Source organism: Phyllobates terribilis, unplaced genomic scaffold (genome assembly GCF_046119375.1).
Source record: "Phyllobates terribilis strain yellow unplaced genomic scaffold, ASM4611937v1 Scaffold_4__5_contigs__length_816908805, whole genome shotgun sequence".
In the NCBI taxonomy this organism is placed as follows: domain Eukaryota; kingdom Metazoa; phylum Chordata; class Amphibia; order Anura; family Dendrobatidae; genus Phyllobates; species Phyllobates terribilis.
The window spans coordinates 624,223,445-624,243,916 of record NW_027362764.1 but is presented as its reverse complement, the minus strand read 5'-3'; the positions used below and the strand labels follow the sequence as shown (position 1 = coordinate 624,243,916).

General features: G+C 42.0%; 1 protein-coding gene across 2 annotated transcripts in view; it reads right to left on the bottom strand.

Moving 5' to 3' along the window:
- The window catches only part of FAM110B (family with sequence similarity 110 member B), a 150,326-nt gene that overhangs the window by 81,087 nt on the left and 48,767 nt on the right, over window positions 1-20,472 (bottom strand). For both annotated transcript variants that reach the window (XM_073679325.1, XM_073679323.1), the window contains one exon: window positions 13,478-13,603. The gene's annotated coding sequence lies outside the window, so the exon portion shown is untranslated. The remainder of the gene's footprint in view (window positions 1-13,477; window positions 13,604-20,472) is intronic.

Below are 20,472 nucleotides of genomic sequence, written 5' to 3'. Positions count from 1 at the left end.
ACTGAATAATTTTTTAACTTCATTAATAAATACTCTGACATTGACATCAGCTGCATTTCCCAGTTACAAGGAGGCAGTTTTGAGTTATGTGTCAGAAGAGTGTTGGTAGTGACAGAGGCATTATGGAGCGTCTCGCTAGAGGGGGAAGGGTACCAAGATACAGAAAAGATTCTGCACGTAGACCCCCCAGCTAGGACACTGGTCTGTAAGATGTGATGCGAGTACACTATTACTACTGTAGCTTCCAATGGACGGATGTCACTGCAAGGTAAACGGTCTGTAAATGTAGGCAATAATTGGGAAAGCCAACATTTTTACACTATTGTATTTGTGACAAACGAAGACAAGATTACAAAAAAATATATTGCTTGACTATGAATTGTTTCTTTGCCAGTAGAAACGCAGATGTGTAAAGCCTAATATCTTGTAGCACTACAAGTCCCACCGATTCCAAATGCTTACTGCTATATAAAACTACAACAGGACACATCTCCAATGAAAATGTGCTTGAAATCAATCGAAATCTCAATGGATGGACGAAAAAAAAAGCCATTGTGCATTGTCATCTCTAGTATCCAGCAAAGGAAGTGATAAAGTGAAAAGGACATAGGTGCTACAGCTGCGGAGAGGGGGTAAAGCTTGGATCAGCTTCACCCAGTTTGCCAGATAGGAGTTTGCACCTTCACATGGGTCACCACGTCCACAAACAAGGGCAGAGGAGTTAGCACAAGGGTCATACTACCCTATAGCAAAGCAGGGAGGGTGGATAAGCAAGTACTTGGATTTTCTGTCTGGGTACATGGGTCTGTGATGCGATTTACGTTGTTGAACCCCATGACAGTTCTGTTGCACATTTCAGCTAAACCAAATAATATATGCCCAGTAATTAATGATGGAAAAGTAGAAGTCTGAGATCATCCCTCATCTTCATCATACAATGCTATCCATCGGCTCACAACAAGCTCTTCAGACATCTTCCATTTCTGTGGCCACGCAAGTGACAGCCAGTTACTGTTCTGTCAAACATGGGTAATATGTGGTTGTACTGCCAGGCAGTTCTAGGAAAGATCGTTCAGAAACATTAGACATTACTCTTACTGGTATATGGAAGATAATTGATCATTATATGGACACTCATCATGTCCAGGAGTCGGAATGGCAATACCACACGCATAAATAGACTAGAATTCATTATTAATTCATTTATAAGAGCAGAAACAAGACAAAGACCAGTGATCTATAGTGGTCCTCAAACTTGACAAAAAAAAAAAAAAAAAAAACTTGCGCCTGAGAAATACTGGGTAAGAAAAAAAAATTACTCTGGCTCTAACGTCTCAGGAGATCTCAGTAATGGGAAAGTCTGTCTTCACTGAATACAGATTTTACCTAAGAATTGAGAATTAATGACTCATCAGTTCCATCAAAGAAACAAGCAAATTTTTGACTAGATATATTCCAAAAGTTTCTTATTTCATGTGTACTATTGATTTATGAAATAAAAATTAAAACTACAGTTACTATTTAATGGTTATATAGGAGAACATAGGCACAACTCATTGGTTACATGTCACAATTAAGCCACAGATCATGGCAGGTAAGATACATTAATACATTAAATAATCTTGGTGGTTGTACTTCAAGATTGAGGCACAGCGCTTGGAAGTTACACTCTTCGGAGGCACAGCGCTTGGAAGTTACACTCTTCGGAGGCACAGCGCTTGGAAGTTACACTCTTCGGAGGCACAGCGCTTGGAAGTTACACTCTTCGGAGGCACAGCGCTTGGAAGTTACACTCTTCGGAGGCACAGCGCTTGGAAGTTACACTCTTCGGAGGCACAGCGCTTGTTGGTTGCAGAGTAACAGAACAGACTATCACTCTTTAGTCTTCTAACAAGAACTTCTCTCCAAAAACAAACAGCCTAACTACTATGGAGTTTCAGGCAACTATCAGAGCACAATTATAAACAAAAAGAGGAAAACCCATAATAAAACTATGATTAAATTTATATATAAGACTACATTTTGGAGCTACCACAAAAGCCAATACATAATCCTATAACTACCACCATAGTAAATAATTAAAATAGAAAAAGTATATCAAAATATATCCAATCAATTTACACAAAAACAGAAAAACTTATTTAAAAAAAACAACATAAAACCCACATAAAAAGAAAACAATTGGCAGTATGGTCAAGATAATAAATAGCATAAATATATATCCATATGTCAAAATAACGGGGGCATAGGGAAACGCACTAATCTCAGAGACTTGAACGTGCAACTTTGTTAGTGGGTACTGGGGGAGTGTCCTCAGTTTGTTTATATTGTCTTTGTGTTACCTGTAGCGCACCTGTGCAAATGAGTGCTTGTATACTGTCAATCACTGCGTCTCTCACCGTGGCCGGCGTCTCGCAAGTCGTACTGCGCATGACTGTCTCTGAGATTAGTGCGTTTCCCTATGCCCCCATAATTTTGACATATGGATATATATTTATGCTATTTATTATCTTGACCACACTGCCCAATCTTTTCCTTATGTGGGCTTTGTGTTTTGTTTTTAAATACGTTTTTTTGTGTAAATTAATTGTTTCTAATAAAGTTTGGATATATTTTGATACACTTATTTTTGTACTTTAATTATTTACTTTGGTGGTAGCTATAGGATCACCTATCAGAGCACACCTCGCATAGTCTCACAGATGTAGGACACAACCGATTCCGGAGACACATTTTCTTTGCTTTGCCTGGGTCTCCTTGTGGGAGGTTACAGTGGCTTCTTGCTGTCGCACATGGTCAAACCTCAGTCTCGTGCCACGGCAGCGCTTGTGACCATCAGGCACAGTGGCATCGTGCATCAAGTATCTCAGGCCACGCGAATGCAGGACACAACCGATTCTGGATACACATTTTCTTTATTTCTCCTTGGTCTCCTAGGTGTGGGCTACAGTTTCTTCTTGCTGTCTCACATGATCAATCCTCATAGTCTTGTGCCACGGCAGTGCTTGTAACCATCAGGCACAGCGGCATCATGCACCAAGTGTCTCAGGCCACAGAGCCACTATATATCTGTCTGAGGCAACAGCATCAGTTAAGGACTCCATGAACATTAAACTAATGATGGCTAAACCACCGCTGATATGGACATGTTCAGCTGACAATCTAATGTCTATAGAGGTACGGGTTGATAGTCGGGGGAGATGTTGGTTGTGCATTGTTTCCGATTTGGAACAGCTGATCACATTGTTCTCCCGGAGATGACTTATCATTCAGCAGCTTTCTCAGCTCGACTGAACGGGCTGGCCTGTGTATGGTCGAGTCAGAATTATTTTAGAATTTGTGAGATTACTATGGAATAGCTCACAACAACATCCATTTTGGCATTTAAATCAGCTGCTCACTCATAAAAATGGGGGTATTTTACAGTTTGCAGCTGCCAATAGGTATTAAAGACTCTCAAAGCAAAATTTCAATATAAACTTCATTTAAAAAAAAAAAAAAAAAAAAAAACTTGTGCTAACAATGTAAGAATCTTTATTAGGTAGCAGAGGCTTTTAAGCATAGGTATCTGCAATGTTCTAGCAAGCTTTGTTCCTGCCGTCTCCTCCTCTCGCCTTCAGACAGGGCTTTGTGCTTCCTTCAAGCACTAGCACTTTGCATATGAATACATGTACATGGAGTAAACAATCCATTGGCTTTTGTTTTTAGAAGAATGACCTATGAATGGACAGGATGAGTCTCTTTATCTGTGGCTGTCGACAATCAAAATCTGTAGACTGTTGTTTCAAAGCCTGCAACTGCAATTACCAATAATGTGCTTAAAGCTTTAATGAGGCCATCACTCCACAATATGCAAACCTCAACTAAAACAAGATAAACCCAGAAACACAACCGCAAAATAAAACATCACTGGGAAGTTATTTAAGTAGTTGTTCAGTCCTATATAGACGCAGTGATGGGATGACTGTTACAAAGCTTTCCTCCCTCTTTCCATTCAGTAGCTATGTATTCCTCAATTGGCTATGCTATAATATGAATAAACGATGGCCCACCTTGTGAAACTGACCAGTCCGTGGTGTCTGGTCACGAGTGCCAGACCCTTGGCCGGTTGTTGCCTACTCATATACCAAGTATTTTTTAAGGAAGGAGAAGACATGAGTTTAACAGCATAAAGAACATGATTTTATTAAATAAGATAAGCAAACTATTGCATACAAAGTAATTTCATATAAGTTACAATGCAGGGGAAGTAAAGTGCATAGTGCCAGGGGATCCCGTAGACAATGCAAAAGCCGGGTTGGATATATCTGAGTTATTATGTAAACGAGTTCAGGGTGGGTATACGGACATACACCCAAAGTGCTAGACTGCTAATGCAAGTAATAGCAGATTGTAGTACAAGATGCAAGCAGTCACATATGTAGCCCGACCCATCCCATACATATCAGTGCAACCTCATGTATAAAACTCACCCAGCTTCAATGCCCGCACAATCAGCACATCGGTGTGACCCCCACACCACTGGTACCGATGAGAGTAAGCTCTTTCTCTTTGTCACGCTTCTTGAGAAAGAGCTTTGCGAAACGCGCGTCGGGTCACTAACAACTGGAGACAGTTTCCAGTCAGGAAGTCAGTCGCATTATATGGGTGTCCTTCACGTGAGAGGACACAGAGGCAGTGGATAGCATGATCCTAAGCAGAGAAAACAAAGCGATAGAAAGACAAAGTGATGCACAGGAGGCGGGTCCTGGGACAGGACACCTAGCAGTATTTGGTCAGTATTTTTTCTCAGGAGTGGGAGCCAAAACTAGGTGAGGAGCAAATCAGAGAAAAGGTATAGTAGAAACAAGTGCAACAGTTCTGCATTTATCACCCACTCCTGGTTTTGTCTCCCATTTCTGAGAAAAAATACTGACCAAATACTGATAGTGGGGCCATGCCCTAAAGGTCATCGTGGCAAGCTAGCTTCCCTAGGGAAAATAAAGATGTGGAACCGCGGGTTGAAGTATAGGACCAGGGTCGGACTGGCCCCCCAAAGGACCGGAGAATTCTTTGGTGGGCCCAGGCACTAACATCTGCTGGCACAGTGAACATAAGTCATAAGTGTGCCAGCAATGCGCATGCTTTCCGCTCTCCCCGGAAATCTAACTGGGAGGAGAGGTGACATAAAAAGCTATCAGAGCGCAACAAGCCATCCTCCCAGCGTTGGACAACCCGGGAGAGCAGTGAGCGTGTCACTAATAATACGCTTGCCTGCTGCAGACTGTGGCTCACTATTGGTAAGCAACAGAGGGCTGTTGCGAAATGATGGCTTTTTGTGTCACCGCTCTTTCCTGCATTGAACAAGCAGGGAGAGCGGTGCAGCTCTTGATATGGTTAACACCGACTGGCTGCAGAGCAGCCAATCAGTATTGACTTTGTGTCCTCTTCTCCCCGGCTGTACAGCGCAGCTCAGGTAATGACATGTGCTGTCAATCATACTCACCTTCTCCACAATGTAAGCAGCAGGGAGAGATAGACTACTTCCTGCTACAGCTGCAATGATTGAAGGAAGGCTCCCCCCTGCCAGGCTAACAGTGAGTAAATGCAAATGGGGGACCTTTAGTCTGGGGTGATAGAGTGGGAGAGGGTCAAGTCACTTAGGGATGAGTGAGGGCCCCATTTCCTCATCGCTCTTTTCTCCTCTAACTGACTGCACTCAGAGGGATCTGCTGCTGACAACTCTGTACTAATATCCCCCATCCTGGTATACATGCCCCCCCATCCCTATCCTGGTATACATGGACTCCATCACACCGCACATAAAAAAATAAAAAATAATACTCATCTTCCTTCCGCTCCCTCACGGCGCTGTGTCCTGTTCTGATGCCAGCAGTTGATTTCAGCATGTAAGCCGCGCAAGACGTCACTGCATTGTGCTCACACACGCAGAGGCCAGCTGCCGGAATAATTTACTGCTCCCCACGCCCGGGACTATGGACGTGTGGAGCACTGAATATTCATTCTCCATAATAGCGTGCACAGTGTCAGCATCTCCTGTCGCGGCAGGGTGATCACATGTGCCCGCTATTAATGAGAATGAATATTCACTGCTACCCACGCCCATAGTCCCTGCTACCTCTTGGCGCCGGCTTCAGTGTATAGAGGTGGGAGGGACTATGGGTGTGGGGAGCAGTGAATATTCATTTACTTTAACAGCGGGCACAGTGTTAGCTGCAGAAGGCGGCACCTGCCTCCTGTGACCCGCTCCTCCGCTGCTGCCTCTACACCCCCATCCTCAGACTATAAAGGTACATCCGGACTATAAGACACACTCTCCTCTTCTCTCCACAATTATGGAGTAAAAAAAGTGCATCTTATAGTCCAAAAAATACGGTATCATTGAGTTTCCACCAAAATGTGGGCGCCAGCTCTTTCTATAACATTAAGAAGTGTACTACCTTTTATTATACCCAAATATTAGCAGGTTTTACTATACAATTGGTGGTCTCATATTTTTTTTTTTCTATGTAGCTACATAGTGGGCCCCAAGAGGGATTTTCTCTGGTGGCACCTGGTACTCCAGTCAGAGGCTGTATAGGACTATCACGTAACGGTGGTACCATTATAGGGGCACCCGAAGTACTGTGCTGGGTTGTGGTGAAGGTAGAGATGCTAGCTGAGGCAGAAACCAGCGAGCCTAGAGAGGGGAGGAGAAAATGTGTGCGTAGCCAAATCTGCACGAGCCAAACTTCACGGTAGCCAAAGTATATAAGAAGGATACAACTAGAATGTCCAGAAACATGCATTGGTCAGTCAGGAAAACACACTAGTCCAGCAACCACATATTTCAATTTTACCTTGTCAAAACAAATGTGCAAGAAAACGTGATTCAAGGAGATCTGGGACATTTCCTGGATGCTTACACAGCACATGCTCTGACATACAGCATCCTGTTTGCTGACCATGAAAAACATTTACTTCATAGAATTTCAATTGATAATTTTTGCCAGATGTGTGAAATTGCAACAAAATGCATTACCATGAGAGCGGCAAAATTATTCACCAGTGCCGCAGTGGGTGGGAAGACAGGTCCACGTGCACTGGCCACTAGTGACCAACCTCTGTGGCACGTGCTATATCATTACTATAGTTTGTGCAAATGGATCTTTACCTTTATAGGCTGAGAGTTATATTTTGCAGAGGATCTGTCACCACCGCTAACCAGTCTCATTTAGGAAGTCATTTTCATTGGAGCAACAACACTGCAGCAGGTTTTCTCAGAACGCTGTGCATCGCGGTTCCTCTTTTACGCCTCCAAAAAAATGTATTAGTAAATTGACAACGAGGTGTTACCATTCCCTTGTCAAAAAATGGTGTGTCCCTTCTAAGCATGATAGGACCAGCACATAGTAGATGGTGGAAGGCCACGTTCACACATTCACTATTCTACATCAGTATTTGTAAGCCAAAAGCAGGAGTGGGAAAGTCAGAAAAAATATAAGAAATAGGTCACCACTTCTGTATTTTTCATCCTTTCCTAGTTTTGGCTTACAAGTACGGAGGTAAAATACTGACCAAATACTGAACGTGACCTTAGACTGCAGAGACATGCCCTCAACAGGTAACAAACACCCTGTTAATTCATTTATCATTTTTTTGGAGGAATAACAGAGGACAGTACAACACAGAATTTTAAGGAAAGATGATACAAAACAGGGTATATCCTGGGGAATACAATCATTTATTAAAACAGACAAGTCAGGAGATATGACATGGCGACTTTAAATAGTAACCATCGTTTTATTTTATTTTTTTGTCTTTTACATAATACACATGAAAATAAGCAATTTTGTAATATATCTCATCAGAAAAATCCATTTCCTTCTCCACCAGGACAGATCTTTTATTCTCAACGTACTCAACGTCCAGGTAAGATCTGTCTGCAGTGACAACAGACTGTCACATTACTGAGATAGGAGATGACAGGTGGTGCTTCTAAAGTTCTACGGATAGAGGAGAAGGAAGAGGAGAAGGAGAAGGAAGAGCAGGAGCGAGAAGCTAAAGGTAGAGACAGACATTCTGGTGTACATTTTTATGAAACAACAGTTATTTAAGATAGATTACAACACACATCTCAATCGTGGACCATGTATGTAAAAGCCATCAAGATTTAGACTGAGGGTTCATTTGAACAAAACGATTATGGCTATTAAAACGACCGCCAATGGGCTAGGTGCAAGCCAATCTGGTCACTTAACAGCCTGCTCAAGACAGGCCGAATGCACTTTCATGAACACAGAACAATAATTGGCAATGATCGTTCTGAGAACATAGAGTAGAATTGTTCTTAGTAGCACGTGTTTTATCTATACAGGATTTGCTGCTGAGAATGTGAGGACTATAGGGAAATGTGCATTCCATCTCGTGCTCAATGATTGGTCACTACAAATGCATCCTGAGGCTACAAGGCAATTTTGGTTGTGCCACCCCACTTGTCAAATGTGTGCAGTTTGTCTATGATTGCAGTTGTCAAGCAACTATTTCAGTATATTTTAATTTATAAAAAAAAATTGCTGTTGTGCACAACTTGCACAGTGGTTATGTACAACTTCCAACTAATTATTCAAGAGGTTTGGATTTTTGCAGACAGTTGTGCTGCAGTCATGTTACGCTGTGTGCCACAGCACGACCACCATAATTAGAAGTTGAGATGTGGCAGTGCTATACTGCGATCTTCATGACCAAAGTCAAAATGCAGCATTGGGGAAAGAGACTACCATGAAGACCACCTCTGTCCCTGCGTCCTATCTGAGAGAAGAATGTTATTCTCATTTTTCTTTTTGACAATGTAAAGAGCTTCTACTAAAAGTGGCTTCTGCTCTGGAGGTCTCGGCCAGATTATTTGAAAACCGTGTAATACTGTACATGGCAGTACTGAGCACCATGTCATCCTGCATTTCTCCTCCACTGTTGGAAATAAGAGTGGCCATTCTACTAGAGAAACCAGCTTTCAAGAGGACTCCAGCTATCTGACCCACTGAGATCATATTTCCCCCAGCAAGTCATTATTTAAAGGGTTGTCCAGATGGGAGAAACCCTTATATAGTACCCAAAAATAATTCAGACATATTCTAATGTCTCTATACAAGTAACATGATCATTCTGTCAAAAGAAAATAAGGGAAAAAAAACAGGTATCATTATCTTTATTTTTACATACATAATAGTAAGCAACCCAAGCACAGATACCCTTTAAGAAGAAAAACCCACATTGACAGCGAACTCTGTTTATGTCTACTGCCTGCAAGTTAATGAATTAGTCAATCACTAATTAGGACCACCCACAGGACTCCTAAATCCAGAATAGGAGGGGATTTAAATGAACAAAATACAAGTTAAATAGAACTTTTTCCCTAAAAGTCATGCATCAGTCTGCTCATTTTGGCTTAGTCCAGCTCTGCAGGCAGCATGTTAGAGAGTGACCGTTTTACAACTAAAACAGGTATGAAGATAAGTCACGGAGACAACTTATGAAGATAAATTCCCATGATGAGTGTTTGACGCTGTATCTTACAGTTACAGAAAAGTTTTTTTTGTTTTTTAAACACTGCGTAAACGGACCAGCAATGTGTGCTTGCAATCCACAACATGTCAATTTCTCTTGCAAGTATGCCGACTTTATGTGTGGATTTTGCTCACTCATGAAATTGCATTAAATGATCAAAAACAAAAGCAGCTTCATTTCAAATGTGACATACCAAAGAGAGTCAAAACAGAAATATAAAATGCAATAAAGCCTCATGTAAAAAAAACAAAAAACACTCAATGGAAAAATGTAAGTAACCCAAAAGGTGCAGAAATGCTGTAAAAAATCTGAAACATCAAAAACTCGAAATACTCGTCGTGGAGAACATAACCTTAGGGTATGTGAACACGTTGAGTATTTGCACTACATTTCTCTGCACCGAAAATCAGTGTTGGCAGGAGAAATGCAAGTGAAAAACACATGCATATTGTAAGCGTTTTTTCCCCATTTATTTGAATAGGTGAAAAACGCTGCAAAAACAAAGACTGAATGGACTTGCTGCAGATTTGAAAAAACGCTTTTATGGTTCAAATCCGTATAAGATTTCAGAAATCTCATTCACTTTGCTCGTACTGTAAAGTGCAATGTTTTTTTACTTTTGAAAACCGTGTTGCAAAAATGCAGTATGTGAACTTGCCCTTAGATTTTTTTTGTTTTTGCTTTTAAAAGAAATGCCTTCGGGCTTTTGCTGACATTAATTTTTCATATACAAGTTCTATTCACGTTTTTCACGGATAGAACTTGTACCTATTACAGTCTATAGGTCTGTTCAGATGTCTACTTCGGTGCGCAAAAATAAACATAGCGTGATGTCTGTTTTTAATCCAAGTCACAGATCAAACTCGCCAACAGATGCCATACGTGTGCTGTCCAATCTTCAGATTTGTCTGCTAAGAGAAGCTTGAGAAACCTCATAAGCAGAAAAAAAAAAAAAGACAGCACCCAAAATCAGATCCAAAACACTGAGTGGGTGGGGGAGGGGAATCAATGTTTTTTTTTTTGAATGAGCCTTTTTAGGAGGACCTGTTAGCACTCGTGACATGTCTTTTTTAGTTATTATTTGTATCTCTTATTAACTAAAAATTCTGCATTATCATTATAATAAGTCATTCTGTTCCTCTTATATTCCTACTAGATGGTGGCCCGATTCTAATGCATCGGGTATTCTAGAATATGTATGCGGCCGACCGGGTACAATCAGCAGAGCGGTGTTTAAGTTTGGCGCCAATATCGCTGATTGGTCGCGGCCGACCAATCAGCGAATCGTATTAGTGAGGACTGGGGAGCGGCGCTGCCTGTGCGGGTACTTCCGCTGCGAGCAGCCAGGAGATGACCGGTTGTTCGCAGCAGAAGTATCCCGACCGGCGGCGCCGCTCCCCGGTCCTCCCTTCACACTTGCCGTCGGGAGATCAGCGGCCCTAGCCGCGGATCTCCCGACGGTAGCCGCATGGAGGTCAGCGGTGCCGGTCATCTCCGTGCGGCAGATGAGCCGCTAACGGCCGCCATCTTTTTCTGAAATCCCGCATCTCTGATTGGCCGCGGCTGGACCAATCAGCGACGCGGGATTTCCTGGACAGAAGGACAGACAGATGGGATAAGACGATTATATATATTAGATTAGAAATGTTTTAAATATGCTCATTTTGCCTCTCTACCCAGATAATTATTCTCCATGTTGAAACAGGAAGTCTCTTGACCCTGCATTTATCATTCCCCACTTCAACTCCTGACCCAGCTGCTCCACCCCTCCCCCTGCCAGGAACTTTTGCAGTGACTGATGACTCATACAGGGAAAATTGACCTCCTGTTTCTACATAGAGCTTAGAAGGTTTCAGACAGTCAGTTTTTAATCATGTGATGCCATAGACCTAATGAAAACAAAAGAATTAGCTGGGTAGAGAGGCAAAATGAGCAATAGTAAGTACACAGTGCTATATAATATGATGACTGCAATATATTAAGAGGATAAAAAGTTTGATGGGAGGAGGAGTGCTTCTTTAACTAAAAAAAAACCACATCTAATTACTGGCTATTACCATTCCCTTGGTGAAACAGTTATGTGGCTTTGCAATGTGGAACTTGTATTGCTGGTCGGACACCTAAACTGGTAAAACTCAGTTGTCAATTTACACAAAATTTTGTAAGACAAAGAACAATTTCTAAAATAGAAATTTTTGGGAGGAATGTATAGTTCCAAGTTATTTCATGAAGAATACAAATATTTACTAAAAAACAGACTTAATCCAGTGTCCAAGTTCCATGCACCATTGATAAATTCTGTGCTTGATCGGTAGGGCCTCCGAGTAGGCCCAAAAACAGTAGAATGTCCAAGAATCCCAAGGCACCAGATAACAACAAGAGAGATATGGCAGAAACTTTGCCTTGTCTGGCCTTTCTCAAGCCTCAAAATACAGCTTCGATCATAGCTGTATTTTGAGGCTTGAGAGGGCAGATATGGCTGAAACATTGCCTTGTCTTCGTAGTGTTGTAATTTTTGAATACTATGGAATAAAGATCTACCTTTTTTAAGGATTATCCTCTGGTGCCTGGGGATTCTTGGACATTAGACAACACAAAACCGCCTCCTTAAATATGTCCTCTTTAAAATGAGTGAAGTTCAGCATAATGGGGTCAGAGCTTTGTTGGTCTCATATAAAGCTCACAAACTGGAATACAAGAATAATGGAAGGAATAGATAAAAAAAAATTTAAAAAAAGTTCTGCGTTCATTCAATCCAAGGAATAGTCAAGTACCTAGATAGACCAGAATCTTTTGTGATTACTACGGTTCTTCATTATGGCTTGGTCAGAGACAGTTTTTTTTAGACTAACACCAATGACACATGTATCTATCATTATATAAAGTGATGTCATATTAAGTCACAAAGTCTTTTATGTACAATCAATATTAGGGAATTATCTCAGGCACCTACACACCTAAACATGAAGCATCACTTACTGTGCAGGTGTTTAATAGCAGCAGTATATAATCTTACAATGATATACTAAGACACCCACGCACTTCATCTGGGAGGTAAAGGTTTTGCATGATAAAACTCAAATTTGAAGAACATTTGACAGACAGCTAAAACTTTTCAGCTGGAGCACGACTCCAGAGGAATTTACTTCCGTCAGATCTCCTTCATATGTAACAAAACGAAGCCATTTGTATCTTCTCAAAGGCAATTACACAGTGACTGAACATGCTTATCTTGTCATTTCCATGTCCATGCCCCCACAACTTAGCTGATGAGCAACAGCAGAGTCATAGTTTTTGTAGAAAGCCTGAAGGCGGTATGGTATACAATTTGTGAAGACGTTTTAGCAGTAGGAAAACATAAGAAAAGAAAAAAAAAAAGTTAAAAAAATAAGTGTTCAAAAGTCTATTAAAGGAAATTAAAAGGCAATATATTTTCCAAGTTTTATATATTTTTTTTATATCCCCCATGGATCAGTAATGCTTGCATTTTATCAGCTGTGAAAGTGCAGAAAGAACATCTGGTGGTGTAATAACTGTAGAATTTTAGATCGGCTATCGCTCAGCCTAAACAAATTGAAGGAATGTTACACAGTAACAATAGGCCTTTTGTGACCTAGCAGTACAAGATTAACCAAAAAGGGGTAAATCATGTGAAATATCTCTTCATATTAAGCTGAACTCAAGGTTTCCCATGAGTAACCGTCAACACTGATGAAAAATTAGAAGACTTGGTCGCTTAACCAAAATTCTAATCTGAAAACGAGAAGAGAAATTTCTGAAGTCACTGCCTTGGCTCTGTCCATCAAAGCAGTTTATGACCCTTTGGTTCTAGTAAAAGTTTCAACATAAACTGAAAGAAAAAGTAGATAGAGACGACAGCATTAGGTTATAGCAGGAAACAGAAAAATAAAGAATTCAGCAAGCACAGTACCTCCTAGGTGACTCCAGGGTCCGCCGCTCAGAAGGGATCTGGTGAGGTCATGTTACTATCTCAGAGGAGTAAAGGCAATTATAAGGCAGAGGGGTCTTCTGTAGTTATGGAGTAGCGTTATCTCAGCTGCATAAAGAGAGGGGAAACAATAATGAATATTGGCATTGAAAACAGCAAGAATATAAAACAATATTTCACACAAAATACATTTTGCAGCATTAGAACTACCCACAACAAGAGATCCATACAACTCCAGTGAAAGTGCATAGACATTTGTGAGCTGGAGCCTAAATTAAGGAAGCTTTTTATTATATAGCTTTAAAAAAAAAAAAAAAATTGGAGCTTGGAGTGGTGGAAATATACAGAAATTTGTCCATCTGTTGTCAAGTACTTGAAGTCAAGCGCTTGTTAGCCAAACAGACTGGCTTAAAGGGAATCTGTCTGCAGGTTTTTGCTATGTAATCTGAGGGCAGTATGAGGTAGGGGCTGAGACACCGATTTCAGTGATGTGTCATTTATTAGGCTGTGTGCCTTTTCCATAAAATTCATGTTTTAATTACTATGACATTATCACTGCCTAGACTACAGAGCATGTTTGCTCTGGTCTGACCACACCCTCGCCTCTGATTAGCAGCTCACTGTCAATATACGATGTACACAGAGAGCCTGGTGTGGGTGGGGTCAACTATCTAATCTCTACTACATCTAAAAACTCTCATTCTGTCACAACTGCTGCACCCAGTAAACCAAGTGACACATCGCTGGAATCAGTGTCTCTTTTCCTACATTATGCTGCTCTCAGATGAGGTAGCAAAAACCTGGTGACAGATTCCCTTTAGCAAATCCATTAAATATGGGCTCCGACTTCCAATACCTGACCTGACCACCGGGTCATCTGACCTGAGCCGTCGGACTCATAAGCCTATTGGGCAGTCAGCTTAGGTCAGCACACCCGGTGGTCAGGCCGGGTATTGCAATCCAAGAACAGTCCATGTAAAACCGGCTAAGAGGAAAGATTTAATTGGTGGTCTCTTCTCCATTCCAGTGAGTGGAGATGATATTACATTACAGAGAGGGAAGGAAGATTTTATAGTCATGCTATGTACGGACTCCTCTTTCCAAATTAGATGAAGAAAAGGACCAGACATTACTGCGTCATTCATTTAGATAGGAAAACTTAAAGAGGTTGGCCAGTTTATAGTTAATGTAAGAATTGGATTTTAAAGATGCATATATTCAACACACTAACATATTTAAGTTCAGTCCATAAGATTGCTTCGGAATAAGGTGCCCACGGTCATGGCCGTCATTCAGCCTCCTCTGTGTGCCTGGTGCACCGCGTGTTACTATAGAGGAGGTCGAGTGACACGTCTGGTCACATGCCTCTCCATCAGCAAGCGTCTCACGGATGGGAGAGACTAGAGAACGGCCGGGCACCATTAATATATGCACAATGTATCAAATTCAGAAAATGCCACATTTGTGCTTTACTCTTTGGAAATCTACATTAATGTTAATTATCAAGAATTTGGAGACATATGAAAGAGACCATAAGACCAAACTACACAAGGTTTGTTTGTAGTCTAACCCTGGAGAAGGTGAATCTCCAGACTTAGACTAGGTCATTTTTTTTCTATTTTTGCATTATAAGTAATAAAAATATTTGTAATATACATATACATGCACTTCTAACAAAAATTAAATAATTAAAATAAAAAAGTGCAAAGCAAAATGCAGCCTACAGAAGCCAAAAGGTTCTAAGTAGGACCAGCCGAATGCATCGCATAGTAAATAATAGGACATATAACGGGTGGTCTCCGCTGTGTACTTCTGAAAGTCAGACACCATTAACTTTTCTCATCTTTTCCAGGCAACAAAACAGACTGTGCTGAATAGTCTCTCTAATGTGTATGGAGATCCGCTAACAGCTTCCCCATATCACTGCTCTAACAGCGGGGTCATTGACAGAGGGTGACGCTGGTCCCAAAGATACTATGTAATGGTTTCCTTCATCAATACATCCAAATACAATACATTCCAATACATCCAAAGAGGCCGATAAATGTTCACTTCTAAGAAATACAAGGGAACAAAAAGAAAAAAAAAGAAAAAAAAATCACCCGCCAGGATCTCATGAATATATTTGAGATGCTCAATTTACCCAAATGTGCACAAACAAAAATAAAACAGCAGGTCCAGCTAAACCGGATCACAACAGCCGCACTGGAAGCTAAACTTATTAAGAGTTCAGCCAAGTGACAATTCTAATTTTATAATGCATTCAAGTGACACAATCACCATTTGCATACAGATTGTAAAGTGCGGGAATTTACTGCTATTAATTATAGAAAACACACTTGTAAGTCATGTGCACTGTGTGTAAGGAGCCTGTATGGCGGCACACGGAGTACTCACACTAGTGGCGGACACAGATGGAAGAGGGCCCCAGTGCAAAAAAGGTATACAGTGAAGGAAATAATTATTTGATCTCTTGCTGTATTTGTATGTTTGCACACTGACAAAGACATGAACAGTCTATAATTTTAAGGGAAGGTTAATTCTAACATTGAGAGATAGAATATCCAAAAAAAAATAAAAAAAAAAATAAAGAAAATCACATTGTATAAATTAGATAAATTTATTTGCATTTTGCAGTGAGAAATAAGTATTTGATCCCTCTGGCAAACAACACTTAATACTTGGTGGCAAAACCCTTGTTGGAAAGCACAGCAGTCAGACGTTTTTTGTAGTTGATGAGGGTTGTGCACATGTCAGGAGGCGTTTTGGTCGACTCCTTTTTGCAGATCATCTCTAAATCATTAAGATTTTGAGGCTGTCGCTTGGCAACTTGGAGCTTCAACTCCCTCCATAAATTTTCTATGGGATTAAGGTCTGGAGACTGGCTAGGCCACTCCATGTCCTTAATGTGCTTCTTTTTAAGCCACTCCTTTGTTGCCTTGGCTGTATGTTTTTGGTCATTGTCTTGCTGAAAGACCCAGCCACAACCCATTTTTTATGTTCTGGCAGAGGGAAAGAGGTTGTCACTCGGGATTTTACGGTACATGACTCCATCCTTTCTCCCATTGATGCAGTGAAGTAGTCCTGTGCCCTTAGTAGAGAAACACCCCCAAAACCTAATGTTTCCACCTCCATGCTTGACAGTGGGGATGGTGTTATTTGTGTCATAGGCAGCAAGTCTCTTCCTCCAAACACGGCGAGTTGAGTTAATGCCAAAGAGCTCAATTTTTGTCTCATCTTACCACAGCACCTTCTCCCAATAACTCACAGAATCATTTAGGTGTTCATTGGCAAACTTCAGACGGGCCTGCACATGTGCCTTCTTGAGCAGGGGGACCTTGCGGGCACTGCAGGATTTTAAACCTTTAAGGCGTAATGTATTACCAATGGTTTTCTTGGCGACTGTGGTCCCAGATGCCTTGAGATCATTAACAAGTTCCCCCCCCGTGTAGTTTTAGGCTGATCTCTCACATTCCTCATGATCAAGGATACCCCACGAGGTGAGATTTTGCATGGTGCCCCAGATCGATGTCGATTGACAGTCATTTTGTATTTCTTCCATTTTCTTACTATTGCACCAACAGTTGGCTCCTTCTCACCCAGCGTCTTACTTATGGTTTTGTAGCCCATTCCAGCTTTGTGCAGGTCTATGATCTTGTCCCTGACATCCTTAGAAAGCTCTTTGGTCTTGCCCATGTTGTAGAGGTTAGAGTCTGAAGGATTAATGGAGTCTGTGGGCAGGAGTCTTTTATACAGGTGACTATGTAAGACAGCTGTCTTTAATGCAGGTAACGAGTTGATTAGGAGCGTCTAACTGGTCTGTAGGAGCCAGAAGTCATAATGGTTTGTAGGGGGTCAAATACTTATTTCTCACTGCAAAATGCAAATAAATTTATCTAATTTATACAATACAATGTGATTTTCTTCATTTTTTTTTGGATATTCTATCTCTCAATGCTAAAATTAACCTACCATTAAAATTATAGACTGTTCATGTCTTTGTCAGTGGCCAACCTACAAAAACAGCAAGGGATCAAATAATTATTTCCTTCACTGTATGTGCCCCACTTTGTGTCTGTGATAGAAGCTGCAAGTGGCCCCCTTACCTCTCGGGTCCCTGTGATGCTGCACCAATATGTCCACCCCTGACCCACGAATACGAGTTCTATTCTTGGTTTGTACACAGAGAGAACACGTACCCATTATAGTCTATGAGTGTTCGTGTTTTATTTTTTTCGGACTGTATGTTCATGCAAAAATCCTTGAGACCTATCCACTCCTGCCCCACCCCCATCAGCGTCATAAACCAAATTTTAACCAAATAAAATTCTATGGGTTTGTGAAAATCACGGTGGCATCATTGCACAGTCCGTGTGCGGTGCTTGATCAGCACTGTAATGTACAGAAGCTTTGCAATTTATTTATTTTTCCATATGTGAAAATCACTGATTAAAAACTGACTAAACACTGACAAAGCGATGGGAATGTGAAAAGTCTCAGACGTCTGAATGAGAGCTTAGATTGTAAGCACGCCGCCATATACAGTAGAGCCGCCATGTATTCCCGCCTAAAAGTAACGCCTCTAATAAGGAATATGATGGAACAAGCCATAATGTCACGCATAGGTACAGCACACGGCCAGAGCTGTAACATGAAGATACGATTGTACCAACATATACCTTTGTTTTATACAGGATTTTTTTCTGTTGCATGTTGTACACAGATCAATGGAACTTACAGTATATAGACGTGCACATGTACTGTGTGGACAGAAAGAGGGAACAGACCCAATGTGCTAGATTTACACATGCACTTTTCTCTTGTGTGTCCATTTCTTGAAAAAGGACACCCAAAACTCCATACTTAGATACTTGTGTCTGCAATATCCCTTTATCATTCATCTAGCCATTATATCCTACAGAAGCATAAATCGCTACTACCAAGGACAAGATCTGCAAGGAGTTTGTATTGCGGCGCCCCTGAGGGTTCGACCGCCACAGGGATGCTGCACTTCTCTAATGGAGTGTAGTGTTCCTCCTCTGAGGTAAGAACAGTGTGATAGTCGTGACTCAACCTTTGCATCCAACACCACATTTCTCCACCAGAGGGGGCTAGCATGCACTAGGTGCTGCTCCCCTAGTTACAGGGAGACTGGGGAACCAAGAGTGAGGGGAACTAGTTAGTGGGCGAGGGTGGAGGACTCACAATTTAGTGACACTGTAAATTTCATATTTAATAAAAAGCCATCTTGGGTTTTGGTCTTTGACTGCTCTTTGATCGCTCTTTGACTGTCTTTATGCTGTCAATTGCGGAGGGTACTGTGACCTCCCCCCCCTAACGCGGATCCTGTGTGGGCCCGCATCGGATGGAGACACAGCCCTCGTGCCCCCCTTGGGACGAGGGGTAGGTTGTAGACAAGGAATGTCTCGACCTAGTCAAGGACCAGGACCAAGAAGGCCTGGAGCTTAAGAGTGTGGCTCCATAGCAAATGGATACCGAGGAGGATGCAGACGGAGCGGTGTACGCCACCTGTCCTCACCACCTGATATATTCAGAGGGAGTCCGGCTGCAAGAGGGGTACCGGCCCCTGACACCCGACCTTACTACTCCATGTCCTGATCGGGAAAGACCGGTAGGCCCTGAGAATCCCACCGGGTATCGGACAGAGCGGAATTGACACCTGGACCCTTGTTCTGAGAGGAGCTCAGAGGGAGACAAGGCCTAGTCGCACACACACGGACAGGAAAGGATTCGGTCTGTAGCTCAGGAACACTCTGGTGTAGGGTCTCGACTGAACGCTGGACTTACTCGGAGGTTGTCGGACCCCCGTCTCTGGTGACTGCAGGACTCCGCGGGGAGCAGGGAGTCGCCTTCCTTCTGCCAACTCTAAAGTGAGTAAAGCCTTGGAAGTTCACCCCTATGGCCTCTGGACTGTTTATTCAGCGCTATACCGCGCGACGCGGCATCCGTTCTCCTCTACTTCTACCCCCTCCATCCTGTCTCTTTGCCCTGAGGCTCTGCTCCGCCTGTGGGGAGTAGTAATAACTTTGGCCGCCACAACACCATGCCTCAGCAGACTGCAGCAGCACTGGTGGCCCTTCACCAGGTACCACAGGTGGCGTAGTCGTTAATCAGCCACTCAACCCGGATAAGCCCACACCATCCTTTTAATGTGACGGCCCTGAGCACGGGTCGGGTCCGGGCCACGGCTGCACCCCATCTCTCCATCACAGGACCCGACTCCGAGTCCCGCATCTCCCAGGATAAAGAAAAGGGCTTTACGAGTAGAGGCGTCACAGTATGTTCTCCCCGTTTTTGTGTGGGTTTCCTTTGGGTTCCTCCCACACTCCAAAGACATACTGATAGGGAATCTATATTATCATCACTGTCCCCATTGGGGCTCACAATGTCTGTAAAGTGCTGTGGAATTAATGGTGCTATATGAGTAAATAGATGAAGTTCCCATGGCCATTTTTATGCAATAATGGCCACGTATGGATGATAATCATTGCAGCAGTTGGACTTCAAGCAATATAACATATATAATCCCAATAAATAGGTTTTTCAGTGTTTAAATGCTTGTAAACAATGACATATATACACTTTTTTCAGTGTATTGAAGTATTTTGCGTTTTTTACTCTAGAAAACTTAGAAACATGTTTTAAAGTTCCATAGAGCAGCCCACGGAAAAATGCCATACCTTGATCATTTTGCATAAAAAATAAACCAGCACAATGGACTCGCAGTGTATGGCGTTACCCTGTCCTTCTGCCATTTCTGCCCATAGAAGTGGAGAGAGCAGTGCACATGTGCGACCACCCATATATATTCAGTCTCCCCTTGGACGAGGCTGTCTCACTAGGCAGGACATGAATCATTGTTTGCCTTTTTCATACAGATGAAGATCCCAGATGTGGGGCCCTCGTCTATCAGACATTTCTTATCCTTTTTGCATATACTACAGTATATCTGTCCA